This window comes from Oncorhynchus keta, chromosome 19 (genome assembly GCF_023373465.1).
Source record: "Oncorhynchus keta strain PuntledgeMale-10-30-2019 chromosome 19, Oket_V2, whole genome shotgun sequence".
Taxonomy (NCBI): Eukaryota; Metazoa; Chordata; class Actinopteri; order Salmoniformes; family Salmonidae; genus Oncorhynchus; species Oncorhynchus keta.
The window spans coordinates 49,447,348-49,471,213 of record NC_068439.1 but is presented as its reverse complement, the minus strand read 5'-3'; the positions used below and the strand labels follow the sequence as shown (position 1 = coordinate 49,471,213).

The 23,866-nt window shown below is 42.3% G+C and overlaps 1 protein-coding gene across 5 annotated transcripts in view; it reads right to left on the bottom strand.

Moving 5' to 3' along the window:
* Nucleotides 1–20,691, bottom strand: part of LOC118397711 (1-phosphatidylinositol 4,5-bisphosphate phosphodiesterase beta-4-like) — a 167,067-nt gene extending 146,376 nt beyond the window's left edge. The window contains exons 1-2 of one of the 5 annotated variants that reach the window (XM_052470717.1): nt 20,515–20,691; nt 14,771–14,817 (exon numbers count right to left, since the gene is read on the bottom strand). The gene's annotated coding sequence lies outside the window, so the exon portion shown is untranslated. Of the gene's footprint in view, nt 1–2,352; nt 2,387–14,770; nt 14,818–20,508 lie in introns of those variants that run through there. The other 4 variants (XM_052470711.1, XM_052470710.1, XM_052470712.1 and 1 more) reach the window with 4 other exon arrangements.
* Nucleotides 20,692–23,866: the final 3,175 nt, after the last annotated feature.

The following is a 23,866-nucleotide window of genomic DNA, read 5'->3' as shown; positions in this document are numbered from 1 at the left end:
GTATAACAGAACTGATATGGCATGTGAAAACCTGAGGAAAATCCATCCAGGAAATGCTATTATTTATTTTGAAACGGCTGTTTTTCCATTGAAAGCCTATCCACCATACAAAGACTTATGACTCAGTTCACAATCCCTATGGCTTCCACTACATGTGGCCAGTCTTTAGACATTGTTTCAGGCTTTTACTCTGAAAAATGAGGGAGAAACACCACTTTCAATAAGTGGACAGTGGAAATTTCCAGAGATGTTTTCTGCGCGTGACCGGGAGCGCACCCTTCTTGTTTTTCCTTTTCTATTGACGGAGATATTGTCCGGTTGAAATATTATTGATTACTTATGACAAAAACAACCTGAGGATTGATTATAAACATTGTTTGACATGTTTCTACAAACTTTTATGGTACTTTTTCGTCTGCCTGCTGTGACAACGCTTTGTGCCAATGGATTACTGAACAAAACTGAGGTTTTTGGACATAGAGGGACTTTATCGAACAAAACAAACATTTATTGTGTAATATGGGGTCTTGTGATTGCAACTAGAGGTCGACCGATTAATCGGAATGGCCGATTAATTAGGGCCCATTTCAAGTTTTCATAACAATCGGAAATCGGTATTTTGGGCACAGATTAAAAAAAAAAAAATGTTATACCTTTTATTTAATTAGACAAGTCAGTTATGAACACAATCTTATTTTCAATGACGGCCTAGGAACGGTGGGTTAACTGCCTCGTTCAGGGGCAGAAAGACAGATTTTCACCTTGTCAGCTCGGGGGATCCAATCTTGCAACCTTTCAGTTAACTAGTCCAACGCAATAACGACCTGCCTCTCTCTCGTTGCACTCCACAAGGAGACTGCCTGTTACGCAAATGCAGTAAGCAAAGGTAAGTTGCTAGCTAGCATTAAACTGATCTTATAAAAAACAATCAATCATAATCACTAGTTAACTACACATGGTTATTGATGATGATGATATGATATGATATGATCATGATATTACTAGATATTATCTAGTGTGTCCTGTGTTGCATATAATCTGACTGAGAATACAAGCATCTAAGTATCTGACTGAGCGGTGGTAGGCAGAAGCAGGCGCATAAACATTCATTCAAAAGGCACTTTCGTGCTCTGTTTATGACTTCAAACCTATCAACTCCCGAGATGAGGCTGGTGTGACCGAAGTGAAACGGCTGGCTCGTTAGCGCGCGCTAATAGCGTTTCAAACTTCACTCACTCTGAGCCTTGGGGTGGTTGTTTCCCTTGTTCTGCATGGGTAACGCTGCTTTGATGCGGTGGCTGTTGTCGTTGTGTTGCTGGTTCGAGCCCAGGGAGGAGCGAGGAGAGGGACGGAAGCTATACTGTTACACTGGCAATACTAAAGTGCCTATATGAACATCCAATAGTCAAAGGTTAATGAAATACAAATGGTATAGAGGGAAATAGTCCTATAATAACTACAACCTAAAACTTCTTACCTGGGAATATTGAAGACTCATGTTAAAAGGAACCACCAGCTTTCATATGTTCTCATGTTCTGAGCAAGGAACTGAAACGTTAGCTTTCTTACATAGCACATATTGCACTTTTACATTCTTCTCCAACACTTTGTTTTTGCATTATTTAAACCAAATTGAACATGTTTCATTATCTACTTGAGGCTAAATTGATTTTATTGATGTATAATATTAAGTTAAAATAAGTGTTAATTCAGTATTGTTGTAATTGTCATTATTACAAACACATTTTTGTTTATTTTTATAAATAAATAAAGATCGGCCGATTAATCGGTATCTGCTTTTTTGGTCCTCCAATAATCGGTATCTGAGTTGAAAAATCATAATCGGTCGACCTCTAATTGCAAACATAACACTTGTATCTTTTATGTATGTTTACTATGAGAATTTGTGTTTTGTTCAGTTTCACGCTCTGAATTTTCACCGGATGTTGTTTGAGACAGTGGATTACTGAACAAAACGCGCTAACAGAATGGAGGGTCATGCTTTCACCGTGAAATCTTTTTGAAATCTGACACTGTGGTTGGATTAACAAGAAGTGTATCAATAAGCCAATGTATAACACTTGTATGTTTTAGGAATCTTTTATGAGATTTCTGTTTTGAATTTGGCACCCTGCAATTTCACTGGCTGTTGGCTAGCGGAACACCTATCCCTAACACAACTTACCGCATACCAGGAGGCTACTTTTTTTGGGAGAGGGAGTTGTTTACTTAAATTCTGATTAATTCCAGGGATACACAACATCCTGAAATATGTATAGATATCTTTGTTAGAAAGAATATTATATTTCCCTTGATGTAGTAATGCTGAATGTAAAGAATTGCTGAACTTACCCCCACTCTGTCCTATAGCTACTTTCTCTCTCTCCCCATCCTGTTTCACAGACACCGCCCCCGCCACTCCCCCTCCACACCCTGTAGCAGCAACAAGCAGAGCGGATGGCCTCTCCCGAGTCGCGCAGGCTATGCAGCATGAAAGTGCTGAAGAACATGCATTTCGACTATCCGGATACAGGAAAAAAATGCATGATTTATTTGAATACTGCAATTATTTAAAAATGCCCTTCCCTAGTGTCCATGTGTCTTCTGAAGCAGCCAACCGCAGCCCCCCCCTCTCCCACTATCTCCCTCTCCTTAGACTGTGAGAAGCCCTGGTGAGAGGGAAAAGGAAGAGGCTGAATTCCTCCAGTTTATCTAGTCATCTGATCTAGGCAGCCAGTCATGTGTTAGAGCAGCATTCAGACTTTAGAGGGAAATCTGGTTTCAAAGTAACTGTCCAGTGAAAATCTGACTTTTTAAAGTTAATATTCTGCTAACTCATACCCAAATAATGTTGTCGACTCATCCTATACTCGTATTTCTGGCTAAAGCATAAATTAAAGAAAATCGCACAAAAAAAATTATTAAAAAAATAAAATAAAAAAAAATTTAAAAAAAACTTACCTCAATCTTGTATTTCAAACTATTTTTGGCTGAGAAGTCTCTAGCCAGCTCAGTCATTGAACCATAATCAGCTGTTTATGTGTCATTCATATTTTTATTGACCAGTACATGCTCACAATATTCTATTGTTGGGATACACCCACACCATTCAAACACACAAAAGCTGCTTTTATCACTTTGGGGGGTAATTAATCAAATCTGGAAACACCCTGTTCTCCTCTCCATTCCTATTCAAATCTATCTTCTTCCCAGACATTACTCTTCCACAATGCTTCTTTTCTTTAAGATGTGTACCTCACTCTTTTCCCTTTTTTTCCCCTCTCTTCCTCTGTCTCTGCCCACCGTACAACACTTTTTGAGATATCTACAGTTGAAGTCGGAAGTTAACATACACCTTAGCCAACTTAATTTAAACTCAGTTTTTCACATTTCCTGACATTTAATCCTAGTAAATATTCCCTGTCTTAGGTCAGTTAGGATCACCACTTTATTTTAAGAATGTGAAATGTCAGAATAATTGTAGAGAGAATGATTTATTTCAGCTTTTATTTCTTTCATCACATTCACAGTGGGTCAGGAGTTTAGACACTCACTTAGTATTTTGTAGCATTGGCTTTAAATTGTTTACCTTGGGTCAAATGTTTCAGGTAGCCTTCCACAAGCTTCCCACAATAAGTTGGACTCCAATACCTTGACTTTGTTGTCCTTAAGCCATTTTGCCACAACTTTGGAAGTATGCTTGGGGTCATTGTCCATTTGGAAGACCCATTTGCTACCAAGCTTTAACTTCCTGACTGATGTCTTGAGATGTTGCTTCAATATATCCACATAATTTTCCATCCTCATGATGCCATCTATTTTTTTAAATGCACCAGTCCCTCCTGCAGCAAAGCACCCCCCCACAACATGATGCTGCCACCCCGTGCTTCAGGGTTGGGATGGTGTTCTTTGGCTTGCAAGCCTCCCCCTTTTTCCTACAAACAAAACAATGGTCATTATGGCCAAACAGTTCTATTTTTGTTTCATCAGACCAGAGGACATTTCTCCAAAAAGTACGATCTTTGTCCCCATGTGCAGTTGAAAACCGTAGTCTTAGTTTTGGAGCGTGGCTTCTTCCTTGCTGTGCAGCCTTTCAGGTTATGTCGATATAGGACTCGTTTTACAGTGGATACAGATACTTTTGTACCCATTTCCTCCAGCATCTTCACAAGGTCCTTTGCTATTGTTCTGGGATTGATTTGCACTTTTTTTCGCACCAAAGTACATTGATCTCTAGGAAACAGAACGTGTCTCCTTCCTGAGCAGTATGACAGCTGCGTGTTACCATGGTGTTCATACTTGCATACTATTGGTTGTACAGATGAACGTGGTACCTTCAGGCGTTTGGAAATTGCTCCCAAGGATGAACCAAACTTGTGGAGGTCTACAAATGTTTTTCTGAGGTATTGGCCGATTTATTTTGAGTTTCCTATGATGTCAAGCAAAGAGGCACTGAGTTTGAAGGTAGGCCTTGAAACACATCCACAGGTACACCTCCAATTGACTCAAATTATGTTAGTTAGCATATCAGAAGCTTCTAAAGCCATGACATAATTTTCTGGAATTTTCTAAGCTGTTGAAAGGCACAGTCAACTTAGTGTACGTAAACGTCTGACTCACTGGAATTGTGATACAGTGAAGTGTTTGTAAACTTCTGACATCAACAGTATATTAGCAGCAGTCTCAGTGTTTAGGCTCTTAACTATGGGGCATTACCAGGAGAGAGCAATTGTCCCTTTCCATTGAAGCCACGGAGGTTCAAGGCCGACAGCGGTACTGCAGGCATTGTTAGAAAACCGGGTCCCTCATTATAGTGAATGAATTTATTTTTAAATCCTCGTGGTCAATCTAAATCAAAAATATGTTTTGAAGACAATCATGCTACCAATTATTGCTTCTAATACACCAGATGTAGTCTGAATAAACGACGCCGAAGGGGTTGGCTGACGTTTTACGGGCTCCTGTCAAATAGCGTTTTTTTAAAATTTTATGCATTTTGTTTATAATGTTGCTGCTACCGTCTCTTATGACCGAAAATAGCTTCTGGACATCAGAACAGCGATTACTCACCTCGAACTGGACAAAGATTTTTGTCGTGACAAGGCCCAAATCCCCGTCATCCTCGTGAAGAAAAGACAGACAAAAAGGGTGAGGAAGGCGGGGTGCCTTGTATGCCTACTCGTCTGTGAATTCTTACCACTGCTACCCTCTGTATTATTGGCCAACGTGCAAATCATTGGAAAACAGACTGGACAGTCTACGATTAAGACTATCCTACCAACGGGACATTAAAAATTGTAATATCTTATGTTTAACCGAGACTTCGCTGCACGACGACACAAATGATATAGAGCTGGCTGTCTTCTCCGTGCATCGGCAGAACAGAGCAGCTACGTCTGGTAAGAAGAGGGGCGGGTTGTGTGTCTATTTGTCAATAACTGCTGGTGCACGATGTCTAATATTAAAGAAGTCTCGAGGTATTGCTCGCCTGAGGTAGAATACCTCATGAATAGCTGTAGACCACACTATCTAACAGAGTTCTCCTCTATATTATTCTTAGCCTTCTACTTACCACCAAAAACCAATGCTGGCACTAAGACCACACTCAACAAGCTGTTAAACTTCTTATGGCTGGCGGGCAGTATTGAGTTGCTTGGATGAATAAGGTGCCCAGAGTAAACTGCCTGCTACTTGGGCCCAGAAGCTAAGATATGCATATTATTAGTAGTATTGAATATTTGGATAGAAAACACTCTGAAGGTTCTAAAACGGTTTGAATGATATCTGTGAGTATAACAGAACTCATATGGCAGGCAAAAGCCTGAGAAAAAAATCAAACCAGGAAGTTGGAAATCTGAGGTTTGTAGGTTTAAGTGTTTGCCAATCCAAGATACAGTGTAAATTTGGTCCGATTGCACTTCCTAAGGCTTCCACTAGATGTCAACAGTCTTTAGAACCTTGTTTCAGGCTTCTACTATGAAGGGGGAGCGAATAAGAGCTGGTTGAACCAGGTGTCTGGCAGAATGCCATGAGCTAAATAATGCGCGCGGCCGTGAGAACTAGCTGTATTTGTGAACTAAACGCTCGAACAAAAAAGGAGGTATTTGGACATAAATTATGGACTTTATCGAACAAAACAAACATTTATTGTGGCACTGGGAGTGCATTCCGATAAAGATCATCAAAGGTAAGTGAATATGTATAATGCTATTTTTGACTTCTGTTGACTCCACAACATGGAGGGTATCTGTATGGCTTGTTTTGGTGCCTGAGCGCTGTACTCAGATTATCTTCTTGGTGACAGGGGGCAGTATTTTCATGTCATGCCCAAATTCAACTGCCTGCTACTCATAACCAGAAGATAAGATATGCATATTATTAGTAGATTTGGATCGAAAACACTGAAGTTTTCTAAAACTGTTTCAATCATGTCTGTGAGTATAACAGAACTTATGACCGAAACCCCGAGGAAAACCATTCAGATGTTTGTATTTTGAGGTCACTCTCTTTTTAATGGGTTTCCACTGGAATCCAGATTTCTAAGGGACCTTCTTGCAGTTTCTACTGCTTCCACTGGATGTCACCAGTCTTCCCCCCCACCCCCCCTTGGGTTGTGCCGTGGCGGAGATCTTTGTGGGCTATACTCAGCCTTGTCTCAGGATGGTACGTTGGTGGTTGAAGATATCCTTCTAGTGGTGTGGGGGCTGTGCTTTGGCAAAGTGGGTGGGATTATATCCTTCCTGTTTGGCCCTGTCCGGGGGTGTCCTCGGATGGGGCCACAGTGTCTCCTGACCCCTCCTGTCTCAACCTCCAGTATTTATGCTGCAGTAGTTTGTGTGTCAGGGGGCTAGGGTCAGTTTGTTATATCTGGAGTACTTCTGCTGTCCTATTCGGTGTCCTGTCTGAATTTAAGTGTGCTCTCTCTAATTCTCTCTTTCTTTCTCTCTCCCGGAGGACCTGAGCCCTAGGACCATGCCTCAGGACTACCTGACATGATGACTCCTTGCTGTCCCCAGTCCACCTGGCCATGCTGCTGCTCCAGTTTCAACTGTTCTGCCTTATTATTATTGGACCATGCTGGTCATTTATGAACATTTTAACAGCTTGGCCATGTTCTGTTATAATCTCCACCCGGCACAGCCAGAAGTGGACTGGCCACCCCACATAGCCTGGTTCCTCTCTAGGTTTCTTCCTAGGTTATGGCCTTTCTAGGGATTTTTTCCTAGCCACCGTGCTTCTACACCTGCATTGCTTGCTGTTTGGGGTTTTAGGCTGTGTTTCTGTACAACACTTTGAGATATCAGCTGATGTACGAAGGGCTATATAAATACATTTGATTTGATTTAGAAATTGGTTGAGGTTTTTCCTTTGTGTAATGAAGAAGTAGCCCTGTTCAAAACGAGGGTCACTTCAAGTGTATTGTTTGTTAGAGGCGCGTGACCAGAAATGTAGCGTCAGTTGGTTTTCTTCCTGTATTGAACACAGATCATCCAGTCTTCAATTTTATCGATTATTTACTTTAAAAAATACCAAAAGTTGTATTACAAAAGTAGTTTGAAATGTTTTGGCAAAGAGGTATTTTGTGCAGCCTTTCAGGTTAATACTTTTGAGGTATTTTGTAGTAACGTTGCGCAAGTTGGAATCGGTGTTTTTCTGGATCAAACGCGCCAAATAAATGGACATTTTGGATATATATCGACGGAATTAATCTAACAAAAGGACCATTTGTGATGTTTATGGGACATATTGGAGTGCCAGTAGAAGAAGCTCGTCTAAGGTAAGGCATGACTTATATTTTTAATTTCTGCGTTTTGTGTCGCGCCTGCAGGGTTGAAATATGTTCTCTCTTTTGTTTACAGAGATAATAGCATCGTTTGCTTTCGCCGAAAAGCCTTTTTGATATCTGACATGTCGGCTGGATTCACAACACGTGTAGCTTTAATTTGGTATCTTACATGTGATTTCATGAAAGTTTGATTTTTATATTAATTTATTTGAATTTGGCGCTCTGCATTTTCTCTGGCTTTTGGCAAGGTGGGATGCCAGCATCCCACATATCCAGAGAGGAATATCTACATAGGCGTACAGAGGCCCATTATCAGCAACCATCACTCCGGTGTTCCAATGGCACGTTGTGTTAGCTAATCCAAGTTTAGCATTTTAAAAGGCTAATTAATTTATCATTAGAAAACCCTTTTGCAATTATGTTAGCACAGCTGAAAACTGTTGTTCTGATTAAAGAAGCAATAAAACTAGTCTTTCTTTAGACTAGTTGAGGATCTGTGGCATCAGATACTCTAGTTGAGTATCTAGGCACCAGCTGTTCTGGACGAATGTGTATTCACGCTCTCCGTAGCTGGTGTGAACAAGACCTTTAAACAGGTCAACATTCACAAAGCCACGGGGCCAGACGGATTACCAGGATGTGTACTCAAAGCATGCGCGGACCAACTAGCAAGTGTCTTCACTGACATTTTCAACCTCTCCCTGCCCGAGTCTGTAACACCTACATGTTTCAAGCAGACCCCCATAGTCCCTGTGCCCAAAAAAGCAAAGGTAACCTGCCTAAATGATTACCGACCCGTAGCACTCACCTCGGTAGCCATGCAGTGTTTAGAAAGGCTGGTCATGGCTCACATCAACACCATCATCGCGGAAACCCTAGACCCACTCGCAAACTCAATCGCACTCCACACTGCCGTTTCCCCCCTCGACAAGTGGGAATGCTGTTAATTGACTACAGCTCAGCGTTCAACACCATCGTGCCCACGAAGCTCATCACTAAGCTAAGGACCCTGGGACTAAACACCTCCCTCTGCAACTTGATCATGGCCTTCCTGATGGGCCACCCCCAGGTGGTAAGGGTAGGCAACAACACATCTGCCATGCTGATCCTCAACACTGGGGCCCCTCAGGGGTGTGTGATTAGTCCCCTCCTGTACTCTGTCTCCAACACCATCATTAAGTTTGCTAACGACATAACAGTGGTAGGCCTTTTCACCGACAACAATGAGACAGCCTATAGGGAGGAGGTCAGAGACCTGGTCGTGTGGTGCCAGGACAAAAATCTCTACCTCAATGTGAGCAAGACAAAGCAGATGAAAGTGGACTACAGGAAAAGGAGCATGTGACAAGTACAATTTGATCCTATTATTTTTTTAAATAGCACACAGAAGAAGTTGAGGATAATTGAGTTACTAAATGCAGCCTTCAACTTGAGTTACTCAATAAGAGGGGGCAGCAGTGAGCTAACCTGCAACGTCACTTCCTGGAGTAGCTCAAACTGCACATGTTATGTCGCCATCTTAACCGACCTAATTTGGCTTCAATGCACTATTGAGTCTTCACGTAGGTATGAATGTTGTCGCGTAATCGATGGCTTTGTCTATTCATATATGTCACAAGTCACTAATTCACAGGGGAGGTATTTGAATGTAAACATCTATGTTTTTGTCTAAATGCATTCTTTGGCAGAAATGCCTTCTGGAACATGTTAAACTTTATGTGCCTTAACAAACTTGTATGCCATCTGTAAATACGAATACAATTGTTAACATACGAGCCTAATTCCCACTATGACTGGCTGAGATAATGGATGGGCTGGAAATGAAGAGATATGAGTTTGGATTGGTCTGCCATGTAGCACGCTTCTGTCTATAACAAAGGGTTGCTCAGTATGTGTAGGTAATTCTTTGGAATGCATCTTTTTTGAAAGATGTCCCGAAGAACTGCAAAAATGTTGCTCTCGACTTTCTGTAGGGCAGAGTTCTTGAAATCAGTGGAATGCCCGGTGGAAGCAGAGTATGATAGCTAAGGAGATGACAATTCTGCCGTTTGATTGCACATATGCGGAGGGGGTCAAAAAGAGAACACACAGAAGGATTGGATATAGTGTGTGTTTACCAGAGACGGTAATGTAAAGAACAACATGACCAGCACCAAAGTCAAATTAGGATATAACATTAGGCCAACGAGACAGTGTCCAAGTTCTAAAATTCTCAGGTAGAATCCCCTGCTTCTATTTCGTCACACTCACAACCGTAAGCTATTTTCTGTAATTAGCTTGCCATTAAAAGTTGTAAATAATTATCTTGTTGTGAGTTTATTTTCGTTGTAATAATGAATACAAATTAGCTAAAGTTAAGACATTGTCAGCGATATGACATGGGCATTTTTTGAACTGACTAGCCAGCTAAATTAAGGTCAGCTAGCTAGCTAAAAAGCTAGAAACTAACAAAAACATTGTTTAGAAAGTTGCTTTTAGTTGCCTGGTTTGCTAGACTGACATATACTAAATTTATTTTTTAAACAGATGGGTTTATTGGTGTTAAAATACACCAGTTAAGCTATTTTGGACCACCAGGCTGCTGATGTCATGCATGTGAATCCTTAAAGAGATGGGTGGGGCTCAGGCTTAAGAGGGTGTGAACTATGCTGAATGGGTGTAGACAAAGAAGAGCTCTCCAGTAGGTGTATCAAAACATTCAAGGGCCATTTTCTCAAAAGTGGAGTTACAAATTTATCAACTTCCAAAGCAGAATTACTTTCCCATTGTTCCTCAACTGTAGTGTAGGATATACAATTTTCTAGCTCGGAGTCTCTACTTTTAGCCAATGTAAAAAACACAGTATCACATTTTTCTACATAAGACCGAATCGAGCCTCTCTGTCACATACACAGTCATTGGGCATTACCTTGGAATCATAAGGAGCTGTGTGTTTGTGTATTAGTGTGTGTGCGCGTCTGTGTGTTATGTTATGTTCTGTTACAGTAAGCTCTGTACTACAGTAAACTGTGTGATGTGTTACATTGTTTCGTAACATTATTCTTAGCGTGTCAGTGTCGTAACATTGAGGGTAATAATAGCTATCCTGGAGAGGACACACAGGAGAGGAGGAGACACGTTCTGCATTCTAGAACGAAGGTCGTCAGTTTAATTGGAAGTGCAAATTGCGTTCACATGTACAGAAACCCACAGTGGATTGAAGCACGGGTGGAGAACCACCCGTGAGCGGCGAGATGTGTGTGTGTGTGCGTCTGTCCTCCAACCTGAGGTAATTTCACGGCTAAAGGGATGTTACCTGCTGTTGAGGCGACAAGATCATTTGGACAAATATTTGATTTAAAGGAGCGATATTGACTTGTCAATATGTGCTAACACCAGACATCTGTTGGAGGGACAGAGAAGTCTTTCTTTTTTCAATTTCTCCCTCTCTCCTTTTGCTTGTGAAGGATCGGGTGTTCTCTATTCTCTCTCTCTTCCCATTCTCCCTCTAGGGACACACACACACAGTATGATTCCTCTGCTGCTGAGTGACAGGGTGTGTTCCGGTCGTAACCCCACAGTAGCACACTTCACACACACACACACACACACGCACACACGCACACACGCACACGCACAGCCTTTCAGGATCAATGAAGTGTGCTCAGGCAGTCACACAGTCACACAGGCTGCTTATCAATGAGTGATGATGGAGAATGTTCTGAGTGCATTTCACATCATTGATACGTGGGAAACTCTATAGGAAATTAGACCTTACACGTCCATCATTCAACCCAACCAGTGACATCACATGATTCAATGCAGCAGTAGATTCTCAGTGACTTCCAGCTCTCTCCATGTCTCATAGGCTGAGGCCGGAATTCAAACAAACTCAGATAAATGACCCATCTATATTATAATAATGTAAAGCTCTCAGCTACGGGAGGATCTCCTCCTACAATTTTGCACCCATCTTCTTAATTTTAGGCAAAAAAAAAAGTGTGACATCCGTCTGTCCACTTTATATTCCCTAAATTGGACTAGATTACCCATAATGCTCATTGACAAGACCTTCCCAAATTATCATGGCAATTATGCATCACAATAGTTGGCTAATACTATTCTATGCAACATGCAGCAATCCACGGTAGGCCTATAGAAGGGACAGTATCAGCTGCACTTATAGTCTATGGCGGGCCCATGCTTAAAATCTTCAAGTGGCATATCTCATGTTGCCCTGCTTTCCTCAACTCAAAGCATAGGCAACAAACGTGAGCTGGTAGACTAGTCAGCCAGCACTGGAGAGGTGGATGTTTGGCGAGCGCAGTGGAAACTTTTGGAGAGAGGAGGGTATCAGCTTTCTGTAGGTATGACATTTATTTCCCCAACTCTCAATATTTACCGTTTTAACACCAAAAGTATCTTAGAGACATAGTTTATGGAGCGTGGGATACGCACAACTGACATTCCAGGTGATTGCATAGGCCTTTATAGAGGCGACATCCTATGCTGCAAAGCATTTTAGGACCATACATTTACTGTTAGATGAATAAGTTACACAACTAACTATCAGGAAATTAGATTTAGCGATCTAGCTAATGGGTTTTGATATACCACTTCCTCAGATGGTGAATTAGCCCCAAGGCAATTAGCCTATAGATATTCGTACGCAAAAAAAGATGTAAGCAAATTCATCTCTGTTGAGCAAAATAAATATCACATTCTGAAGCCCTATTTCGACTGTAGAATTATAGCAACAATGCCTAATTGTCTACCCAAAATGCATGCCAACCACTGGTATAAGTATTGCACATCATCAGTTTTGCTTAGTCATGTTTGATTAATGTTGCATTACTTAGAAATCGCTCTGCCATTTCCTGGTTGCTAAAACTCTTAATAGTTTGCCAAAAAATGTTTTATAGTATAGTGTAGAGAATCATGTACAATCTAAACTGCTGTGAAATATATTTTCCATAACCAAAAATATTGTTGTTTTAGCTGTTTGAAGCTGGTGTGCAAGACGCAAAAACTCCATTTAAGATCGGAAAGCATAAAAATAGAGCACATAGAACATTTCTATGTCAAATTGACTGGTTCGCCTAAAAAAGTTGCACTTTGCCACTTTAAACGTATTTAAAACGTATTTATTGAATCATACCATCTCAATAGGCCAAACCCCTCCCTAACCCGGACGACGCTGTGCCAATTGTGCGCCGCCAAGGGCTTCCGAGTGGCGCAGCGGTCTAAGGCACTGCATCGCAGTGCTAGAGGCGTCACTACAGAGCCTGGTTCGATCCCAGGCTGTATCACAACCGGCCGTGATCGGGAGCCCCATAGGGCGGCGCACAATTGGCCCAGTGTTGTCTGGGTTAGGGGAGGGTTTAGCCGGGGTAGGCCGTCATTGTAAATAAGAGACGTGAAAAAAAGCTGTGCAGCGACGCTCCCCATCCAACCTGACAGAGCTTAAGAGGATCTGCAGAGAAGAATGGGACAAACCCCCCAAATACAGGTGTGCCAAGCTTGTAGCATCATACCCAAGAAGACTTGAGGCTGTAATCACTGCCAAAGGTGCTTCCACAAAGTACTGAGTAAAGGGTCTGAATACTTATGTTAAAATTTGCTTTGTCATTATGGGGTATTTCAGAATAAAGTAACAAAATGTGGAAAAAGTCAAGGGGTCAGAATACTTCCCGAATGCACTGCATGTTTTGTGTTTGCTTGAAATGTGGCCTGAAACTCTGGTAAATGCAGAAGACTGCACCAAGCTAAGGTAGTGAACGAATGTCAACTCACAGTTAAAAATAGGAACAAACCCTGATATCAATTTCCTATTAAAAAAAAAATACAAAAACACGGAACATTTCCCTTTTAAAAAGTAGGAAGCTTGAGACAATATGTTCACAAAACATCTGGTCTACAATGGCTACTGTATCATTTTGTTTCCTAGGGGTGTGCCCGACTTGTATTCGCAAACGTAACCAACCGTAAGTTGACAGTTGATAGTCGGATAAGATGAGACTTGTGATAAAAAAAAGAATTGAAGTGTTTTAATGTGCCTAAATAAATGCTATCAAAAGACCTCGCTGCACATTCTCACTGCAAAAAAAAAACCTGCCGATTAAGAGCAGTGCACGGAGGGGTGTGTGTGTGTGTGTGTGTGCGCGCGTGTCTCCTCGACTTTGCTGTCACTCAGTCAGAATGCGCATCAGCGTTTCATCCTTTTCCCTACCCTTGGCCCGCTTGTTAGATATTAGGCACATTGATAGCGTGATAGCAAACGTCCTCGCCATGTGATTTATCATAATAGAACGCTGCAGCAATCTAAATGATCAGACCGAAAACATGCGAGGAAAAGTGATTGGGTGAAATTATGAAGAGAGTGGACAGAGAAATAGAAACTTCACTCTATCCAATCAGAGCAGCAGGGTCAACACATAGCCCGCCTTTCTCTTTACAGCCAGGCAAACTAGCCAGTTGAGTCATTTGACCATGTAAAACCTTGCACATGACTTGACTAAAAGACAGTACATTATGTTTTAGTAACTCTGTGACTGAATGACATGAGAAAGATGCACCCAAAAAAAGTTACTTTCTTCCAATCGCGGATAATTACAACAAAAATTACTTGGATCATAATGGCACCCAGAAAATTGCCCATATCCGTTTTGATACTCGTTTTGTCCGACTTCACGGCCCTATTGTTTACCCATGGTCTGTTTCCTGGCATATTCAACAGTACCGAGAAGACAAGATCACCTGCTCCTACATGTATGACTATAGATTACATAGGACGTGTGTCTCTGTCATTAAGGGCAGGCCGTGGTTCACAAACATTTTCTAGAACCCTTGCACAAAAAGGCGTCATCTAACATTATGTGTGTTTAATACACAAGGGAAGGCTGAGATCTAGCAAGACAACCACGATGTCGAAGAGTACAAACAACCACCATTGGTTTCACCGATAACACCAACAGGCATTAGGTCGAAAATAAGTCAGCAACTTACCAATTCAGCATGAAGTAAACTTCAGCGGGTGAAACTCATATCTTGGCCTGTGAGATCAGAGAAGGGAAAACTGTAATAACAAGTCTGGGTCTAATCTCTGGAGATTAGGATCCTTCCCTGAAACCAGTAAATCCTTAAAACTATGGACATGACCTCACAGATGGACTGGAGACAGACACAGGCACGCACACACACCACCATAAAGGCTTCGGAAGAGAGGACTGGCATGGCAAATGTCTCGCTAGAACAATAAAGCTGAACGATGTGACTCGTAATGTGTTCAAACAAACAATGGAGCTGTTCTTTATTACGTCGACTGATGTTCAGTGAGTTTGTGTGTGTGTGTGCTGGGCTACCCTGTCTTTCCCAGACCTTACACAGTATGTCATTTTTTTTTATAGATGGATAACTGCAACATGGCTGAGAAGAGGACAAGAGGACCGGACGGGAGGATAACATGATACCTCAGTCAACACAAAGGATGGAAATGGCAATATGGAATCAGATGGCTGACCTAGAGCAGACAGAGCTGAGAAAAGGCACACGAGGGTTTCAGCATGCCTCCCCTCAGATGGAGGTGAGAGAATGCTGGGTGATGTGGTTAGGAAACCGTGTGTGAAAAGAGAACGAGAGAGAGAGAGAGAGAGAGAGAGAGAGAGAGAGACTATGTGTCCTAGGTAGCAGCTGATTCCTTCCGTCTCCAATATTGGCCATTCTGAAATCTGCACAGTATTTTTCGGTCTACAAATATTTTTCACCCCACTGTTTCCCTGACCCTGGTGTTCAAGTGGACAACCACAGGTCAACTGAAGTCAGGATCTGTCATCTGTCCCATTGCAACTCCACCAGATGACCAGGTGTTGGACTGACAGATACAAGGTTGCTGGTTCGAGTCCCACTTGGTTTACCTACATCTTCAGCAATAGAATGTTGGTTACCTCACCAGTATCAAAACAAACAACCCCCTGAAGGAAGACCCAAACAAACACAAGTACCACTTACAGTATGAAGCGGGCAAGACCATGATACCACTACAAGCATCTCCAAACACAACAAACCTTGGCCTGTGTGAGTATGTGTGTGTGTTTTCTCATATAAATCTCCACGGGCAGACCAATAGAGCTAGGGGACAGCAGCATGCAGCAGGCCTGAATACCAGCCAACATCATCACACATAAAATGCCGTTGAAGTCGGAAGTTTATATACACCTTAGCCAAATACATTTTTCACCAGTCCTGACATTTAATCCTAATACAAATTCCCTGTCTCAGTTAGGATCACCACTTTATTTTAAAAATGTGAAATGTCATAATAATAGTAGAGAGAATTATTTATTTCTATTTCTTTCATCACATTCCCAGTGGGTCAGAATTTACATACATTCAATTAGTATTTGGTAGCATTGCCTTTAAATTGTTTAACTTGGGTCATACTTTCAGGTAGCCTTCCACAAGCTTCCCACAATAAGTTGGGTGAATTTTGGCCCATTCCTCCTAACAGAGCTGATGTAACGGAGTCAGGTTTGTAGGCCTCCTTGCTCGCACACACTTTCAGTTCTGCCCACAAATGTTCTATAGATTTTGAGGTCAGGGCTTTCTGATGGCCACTCCAATACCTTGACTTTGTTGTCCTTAAGCCATTTTGCCACAACTTTGGAAGTATGCTTGGGGTCATTGTTCATTTGGAAGACCCATTTGAGACCAAGCTTTAACTCCCTGACTGATGTCTTGAGATGTTTATTCAATATATCCACATCATTTTCCATCCTCATGATGCCATCTATTTTGTGAAATGCACCAGTCTCTCCTGCAGCAAAGCACCCCCACAACATGATTCTGCCACCCCGTGCTTCACGGTTGGGATGGTGTTCTTCGGCTTGCAAGCCTCCTCCAAATATAACGATGGTCATTATGGCCAAACAGTTATTTTTTGTTTCATCAGACCAGAGGACATTTCTCCAAAAAGTACAATATTTTTCCCCATGTGCAGTTGCAAACCGTAGTCTGCCTTTTTTAATGGCAGTGACTTTTTCATTGCCGAGTGGCCTTACAGGTTATGTCAATATAGGACTCGTTTTACTGTGGATATAGATGCTTTTGTACCTGTATCTTCACAAGGTCTTTTGCAGTTGTTCTGGGATTGATTTGCACTTTTCAAAACCAAAGTACTGAACGCCTCTCCTTCCTGAGTGGATTGACGGCTGCGTGGTCCCATGGTGTTAATACTTGCATACTATTGTTTGTACAGATGAACGTGAGACCTTCTGGTGTTTGAAAATTGCTCCCAAGGATGAACCAGACTTGTGGAGTTCTACAGAAAAAAATCTGAGGTCTTGACTGATTATTTTCAATTTCCCCATGATGTCAAGCAAAGAAGCACTGAGTTTGAAGGTAAGGCCTTGAAATACATCCACGGGTACACCTCCAATTGTCTCTAATGATGTCAAGCAAAGAAGCACTGAGTTTGAAGGTAAGACCTTGAAATACATCCACGGGTACACCTCCAATTGTCTCTAATGATGTCAATTATCAGAAGCTTCTGAAGTCATGAAATCATTTTCTGGAATTTTCCAAGCTGTTTAAAGGCACAGTTAATTTAGAGCATGTAAACTTCTGACCCACTGGAATCGTGATACAGTGAATAAGTGAAATAATCTGTCTGTAAACAATTCTTGGAAATTACTTGTGTCAAAGTAGTCCTAACCGACCTGCCAAAACTATAGTTTGTTAACAAGAAATTTGTGGAGTGGTTGAAAAAACTAGTTTTAACAACTTCAACCCAAGTGTATGTAAACTTCTGACTTCAACTGTGCTTTGATTTACTGATAGTCAATGCTGAAGGGAAGAAGTATGCAATTCATCTTTTGACTATTTTAACGTGGTCATGGCTGCATTTTTGTCGCCCATAGTAGGCCTAGCTCATACAAAAATAACTGTACTAGGGATACTGGAAGATGACTAGCTTAACTATTTATAATTACATTTAAAACTAATAAAAGACATAGCATTAACAAGCATTAACAACCATTTCCACAAATGCATACAAAGCACTGGAGCTGCTGCTGGATTAATAAATGGCAATGAAATGACTGCAAATGTTCACCCAGTTTGCTGACCCGGATGTAGTCTTTAAGCTTGTGATACAGCAAAAAATGTTCACCCAGTTTGCTGACCCGGACGTAGTCTTTAAGCTTGTGATACAGCAAAAAAAATGTTCAACAGTCTGCGTCCCGGAAAATGGACATAGGACAGGAGAATTAGGTCCTCCATAGACATACCTCTCCATCATCTGTCCTCTAAACACAGTATGTGTGTGTGTGTGTGTCCTCTACCACAAAGAGCCACACAGGAGGAGTCGTAATCCTTCTATTTTAGCCGCCTAAACCGGTGTCCACTCCCTGGGACTTGTTGTGGTCGACACACACACACACACACACACACACACACACACACACACACACACACACACACACACACACACACACACACACTGCAGCATTAGCCATTCCATTAACACAGCACAGTCAACATCCATTACAGAATCACTGCATTGTGTAATAAAACGCCTTATATCACCTTTTAGGGAACAGGGCCCACAACCTGTCAAATATGCAGCAGCCATGTTTTACACAAGCACCATCTGAGTATTGGCCAATGAACAAACATCCTCAATCTGTATTTAGCCTAAGCTTCCCCCTCAAACAATTACCATACCTTTTGGTCCGAAATAAAACACCCACACACTAAGCTTCTTAACCCATCTCTCCTCATCAGAATCAGTGTTAGGCTACATTGTGGCTTCTATGCCATGCAGGTAAGGTAATTGATTTTGTGCGAGGGAGGGAGGAAAGGTAGGGCAATGTTTGTCTCTCTAATCACCATAAAAGTGCTTATGGCACTGTCAATACTGACCTGCGTAGGGTTCACACACACAGCAGACATACTGTGGCAGGAGCTACTGAACTCAACACACGCAGTCACACAGACAGACATAAACTCTTCAATAGAGATCAGTTAAGAGACCCAAAGACATTGCATTAAGTAGCTATTATTGTTACCTTTGTTTTACAGTACGGTTGTTATTGTGGTAAACTAGTGTTTTTAGCCATTATAAACCCCTCATTTCCTACCGGTCTAATGAAAAGCATGCGACACACAAACATATGGTAATACTGTTCTCTTTCTTCATCTGGCAGTTTATTACTTGTTCAATTCATTTTAGTGACCAACAGCAACCTATTTCCTACACAAGGTCAATTCGACCATTATTGGGTTAATATCTTTGGTAGAAGCTAAGAAAACGGGCACTTTTCATTGCATTTCGACCGAGTCCTGGCCAGAGTGTCTCCATTCGCGCCCCCCAGCTAAATGCCACTTCAAACGCAGAGATTGTAAAAAATAAAAAGTGTCTCCAAACACTTCTTGTTCCCTGTCACTGACCGCACGCACGCACATACAGGACATTGGCCCCGCGCGTGCACGCGAACAGGTGGCGGTTCCGCGCACAGGTGTGTGTCCGTAATTCCCTAGCGTCAACATACATAGTAACTGTTCACTGGTCAAATGCAAATGTAAATAGTTGTCTTTCTCAATCATTTCATAACAGCAAATGTGCAACATATACAGCAAATGTGCAACATATACAGCAAATGTGCAACATATGGGAAAACGCCATGGAACAATGGACTATCTAATGCATTTCGCTGTCTGCTCATTCTTACAGAATTCAGCCACGATAGCTCAAGAGAAGTATATTGGCTGGCCGTTGTTTCTAGATTTTATTCCCACCTGGCGTGTGAATGGACGACGCGGAACGTGCATGGCAAATGATTTTACACCGCTCATACAGCCAGCCCTAAAACATCAGCACAATCGCGTACGTTAGCAGGCTAACGGTTAGCGGTCTAACATCAGCAGACATCGTCGGCATGAGTTGTGATCTAGCCATTTCCACAACATGTAAAAAAAAAATAATAATATAGCAAGCTATTGTTCAATCAATCGTATGTTTGTTCATAGCTAGCTAGTAGCTGCCATATATATGTTTTAAACCCAAATAGTGTTGAAGAGGGCTTAGCTACGTAGCATCCAACAGTAGCTATAGCAAGTGCATCCGTCTCACGCAGAGCAAGCAGCGCGCCAGTATACTTTTATGGGCAAGCAAGCTTGATATCCCTGGTGCTGTCTGTCCCGTCAGCTAACGCTAGCAGCTAGCCAGCCGCTAGCTTGGCGGAGGAAACGTCGATTTGTCAAGTTTCTGACGGTGATAAACAGCTGCACGGCTAGACAGCTAACGCTGCACACCATCTGGGACGCCGTTCCATTTATTTTTTATTTTTTTGAACGAACGAAACGGATGAATATGACAGCCATGTGTGCACGTGTTGTGCGCGCATGTACACGAGCTATAATTATTATTATTTTTTTGCATCAAACCACGAACGAGACCCGTCCCTTTCGAAAATAACCCACATGATTTGCCCCCGTTTCTGCAACGTAGCAGCGGCTTTCCTATCGGGTGGTGCGGAAATTCGCTTGCAGACTGGCCGCTCTGCTAGAGATGGGAGTTGAAGAGTCTCACGGCTTTTTCAACCACCAATATGAACAAGATGTTTTCTCTCTCCGAACCTAGAGACACCCACATACATATGAATCGTACAGCTGTGGTGCTCAGCAACACATCTCCAATGTCCCACTTGCAGGCAATTTGAGGCAAAAAGACAGAAACATGTATATACCCTTACGTGAATTGGTGGTCGACGAGAACGGATTAAATCCGATGTGAAAAATGATGCTTGCAGAGGCTGGGCTGGGATTTTCTCTCTTGCTTCCAGCTGCTGTATCTCCCGCCCTCTCTCTGTCCCTCTCACACGCTCTCTCTCTCTCTCTCTTCCCTTGTCTCTCTTTATCCCTCCCTTCCAACAAACCCGGTCCTGTTGTACCACTCGCCCTCCAGTGGAGATTAGCCCGATGCGGTTCGAGGAACTCCACTCTGGGTGCGCGCGTGCGTGTTGGCGTGCGTGCGTGTGAGCCGCAGATGAATGGCAAGTTGTCATGGACAGTGAGGTATCGACTTCCCTTCCCTACAATGCAAACAGCAATTGTCTAGGTCTGCCGATCAACACACATGAGCGCGTTTCTTACAATATAGCATAGCTGCCTAGGCTATGGAGTAAGGGAATATTATGTTATGAGTGCTCAACCCACTAACAGTAGGCTGTAAAACATCCACAAATACAAATGCAAATGTTTATTTGAGAGAGCAGTAAATGTTCATGTTTGAGTAGGTAGAGCCCGCTCTAAATGGTCTTCTTCCTGAGACCACAGATAGCAGCGAGAGAAATGGACACACATTGTGTCTTTGTCAGTCAAATTATATAAATATGGAAGACAGGAGAATAGCATCTCTTCATAAATGTTCCCTAAGGCTGTGTGGTGCTCAGCCACAAAAATAATCCGTTAGCAAAAATTGGACAAAAGTAAAGCTCTGCTAAGCAAAGTGCCTGGATACAGCCCTTAGCTGTGGTACAGTGTATTCAGAACCCTTGACTTTTCCCACATTTCGTGACCTTACAGCCTTATTCTAAAATGGATTCAAGTGTCCCCCCCGAACAACCTACACACAATGCCCCATAATGACAAAGCAAAGACAGTTTTTTTGAAATGTTTGCACATCTCTTAGAAACAAAAAACTGAAATATCACATTTAGGTACAGTGTGGCAAACAAGAATTTAGTCAGCCACCAATTGTGCAAGTTCTCCCACTTAAAAAGACGATAGAGGCCTGTAATTTTCATCATAGGTACCACTTCAACTGTGACAGACAAAATGAGGGAAAAAAATCCAGAAAATCACATTGTAGGATTTTTAATGAATTTATTTGCAAATTATGGTGGAAAATAAGTATTTGGTCAATAACAAAAGTTTCAATCTCAATACTTTGTTATATACACTTTGTTGGCAATGACAGAGGTCAAACATTTTCTGTAAGTCTTCGTAAGGTTTTCACACACTGTTGCTGGTATTTTGGCCCATTCCTCCATGCAGATCTCCTCTAGAGCAGTGATGTTTTGGGGCTGTTAATGGGCAACACGGACTTTCAACTCCCTCCAAAGATTTTCTATGGGGTTGAGATCTGGAGACTGGCTATGCCACTCCAGGACCTTGAAATGCTTCTTACGAAGCCACTCCTTCGTTGCCCGGGCGATGTGTTTGGGATCATTGTCATGCTGAAAGACCCAGCCACGTTTCATCTTCAATGCCCTTGCTGATCGAAGGAGGTTTTCACTCAAAATCTCACGATACATGGCCCCATTCATTCTTTCCTTTACACGGATCAGTCGTCCTGGTCCCTTTTCAGAAAAACAGCCCCAAAGCATGATGTTTCCACCCCCATGCTTCACAGTAGGTATGGTGTTCTTTGGATGCAACTCAGCATTCTTTGTCCTCCAAACACAACGAGTTGAGTTTTTACCAAAAAGTTATATTTTGGTTTCATCTGACCATATGACATTCTCCCAATCTTCTTCTGGATCATCCGAATGCTCTCGAGCAAACTTAAGACGGGCCTGGACATGTACTGGCTTAAGCAGGGGGACACGTCTGGCACTGCAGGATTTGAGTCCCTGGCGGCGTAGTGTGTTACTGATGGTAGGCTTTGTTACTTTGGTCCCAGCTCTCTGCAGGTCATTCACTAGTTCCCCCCGTGTGGTTCTGGGATTTTTGCTCACCGTTCTTCTGATTATTTTTACCCCAGGGGGTGAGATCTTGCGTGGAGCCCCAGATCGAGGGAGATTATCAGTGGTCTTGTATGTCTTCCATTTCCTAATACTTGCTCCCACAGTTGATTTCTTCAAACCAAGCTGCTTACCTATTGCAGATTCAGTCTTCCCAGCCTGGTGCAGGTCTACAATTTTGTTTCTGGTGTCCTTTGACAGCTCTTTGGTCTTGGCCATAGTGGAGTTTGGAGTGTGCCTGTTTGAGGTTGTGGACAGGTGTCTTTTATACTGATAACAAGTTCAAACAGGTGTCATTAATACAGGTAACAAGTGGAGGACAGAGGAGCCTCTTAAAGAAGAAGTTACAGGTCTGTGAGAGCCAGAAATCTTGCTTGTTTGTAGGTGACCAAATACTTATTTTCCACCATAATTTGCAAATACATTCATTAAAAATCCTACAATGTGATTTTCTGGATTTTCTTTCCTCATTTTGTCTGTCATAATTGAAGTGTACCTATGATGAAAATTACAGGCCTCTCTCGTCTTTTTAAGTGGGAGAACTTGCACAATTGGTGGCTGACTAAATACTTTTTTCCCCACTGTGAGTATTCAGACACTTTACTCAGTACTTTGTTGATTGGCAGCGATTAGAGCCTCTAGTCTCCTTGGTATGACACTACAAACTTGGCACACCTGTATTTGGAGAGTTTCTCACTTTCTTCTCTGTAGATCCTCTCAAGCTCTGTCAGGTTAGATGGGGAGCGTCGCTGCACAGCTATTTTCAGGTCTATCCAGAGATGTTCGATCAGGTTCAAGACCGGGCTCTGGCTGGGCCACTCAAGGACATTCAGAGACTAGTCCCGAAGCCACTCCTGCATTTTCTTGGCTGTGTGCTTAGGGTCGTTGTCCTGTTGGAAGGTGAACCTTGAGCGATCTGGAACAGGTTTTCATCAAGGATATCTCTGTACTTTGCTCCATTCATCTGTCCCTCAATCCTGCCTGACTAGTCTCCCAGTCCCTGCCTCTGAAAAACATCACCACAGCATGATGCTACCACCACCATGCTTCGCCGTGGGGTGATGCTTGGCATTCAGGCCAAAGAGTTCTATCTTGGTTTCATCAGACCAGAGAATCTTGTTTCTCATGGTCTGTGAGTCCTTTAGGTACCTTTTGGCAAACTCCAAGCAAGCTGTCATGTGCCTTTTACTGAGGAGTGGCTCATGGCTTGGTTTTTACTGTGACATGCACTGTCAACTGTGGGACCTTATATAGACAGGTGTGTGCCTTTCCAAATCATGTCCAATCTATTCAATAGGTGGACACCAATCAAATTGTGGAAAAATCTCAGAGATGATCAATGGAAACAGGATGCACCTGA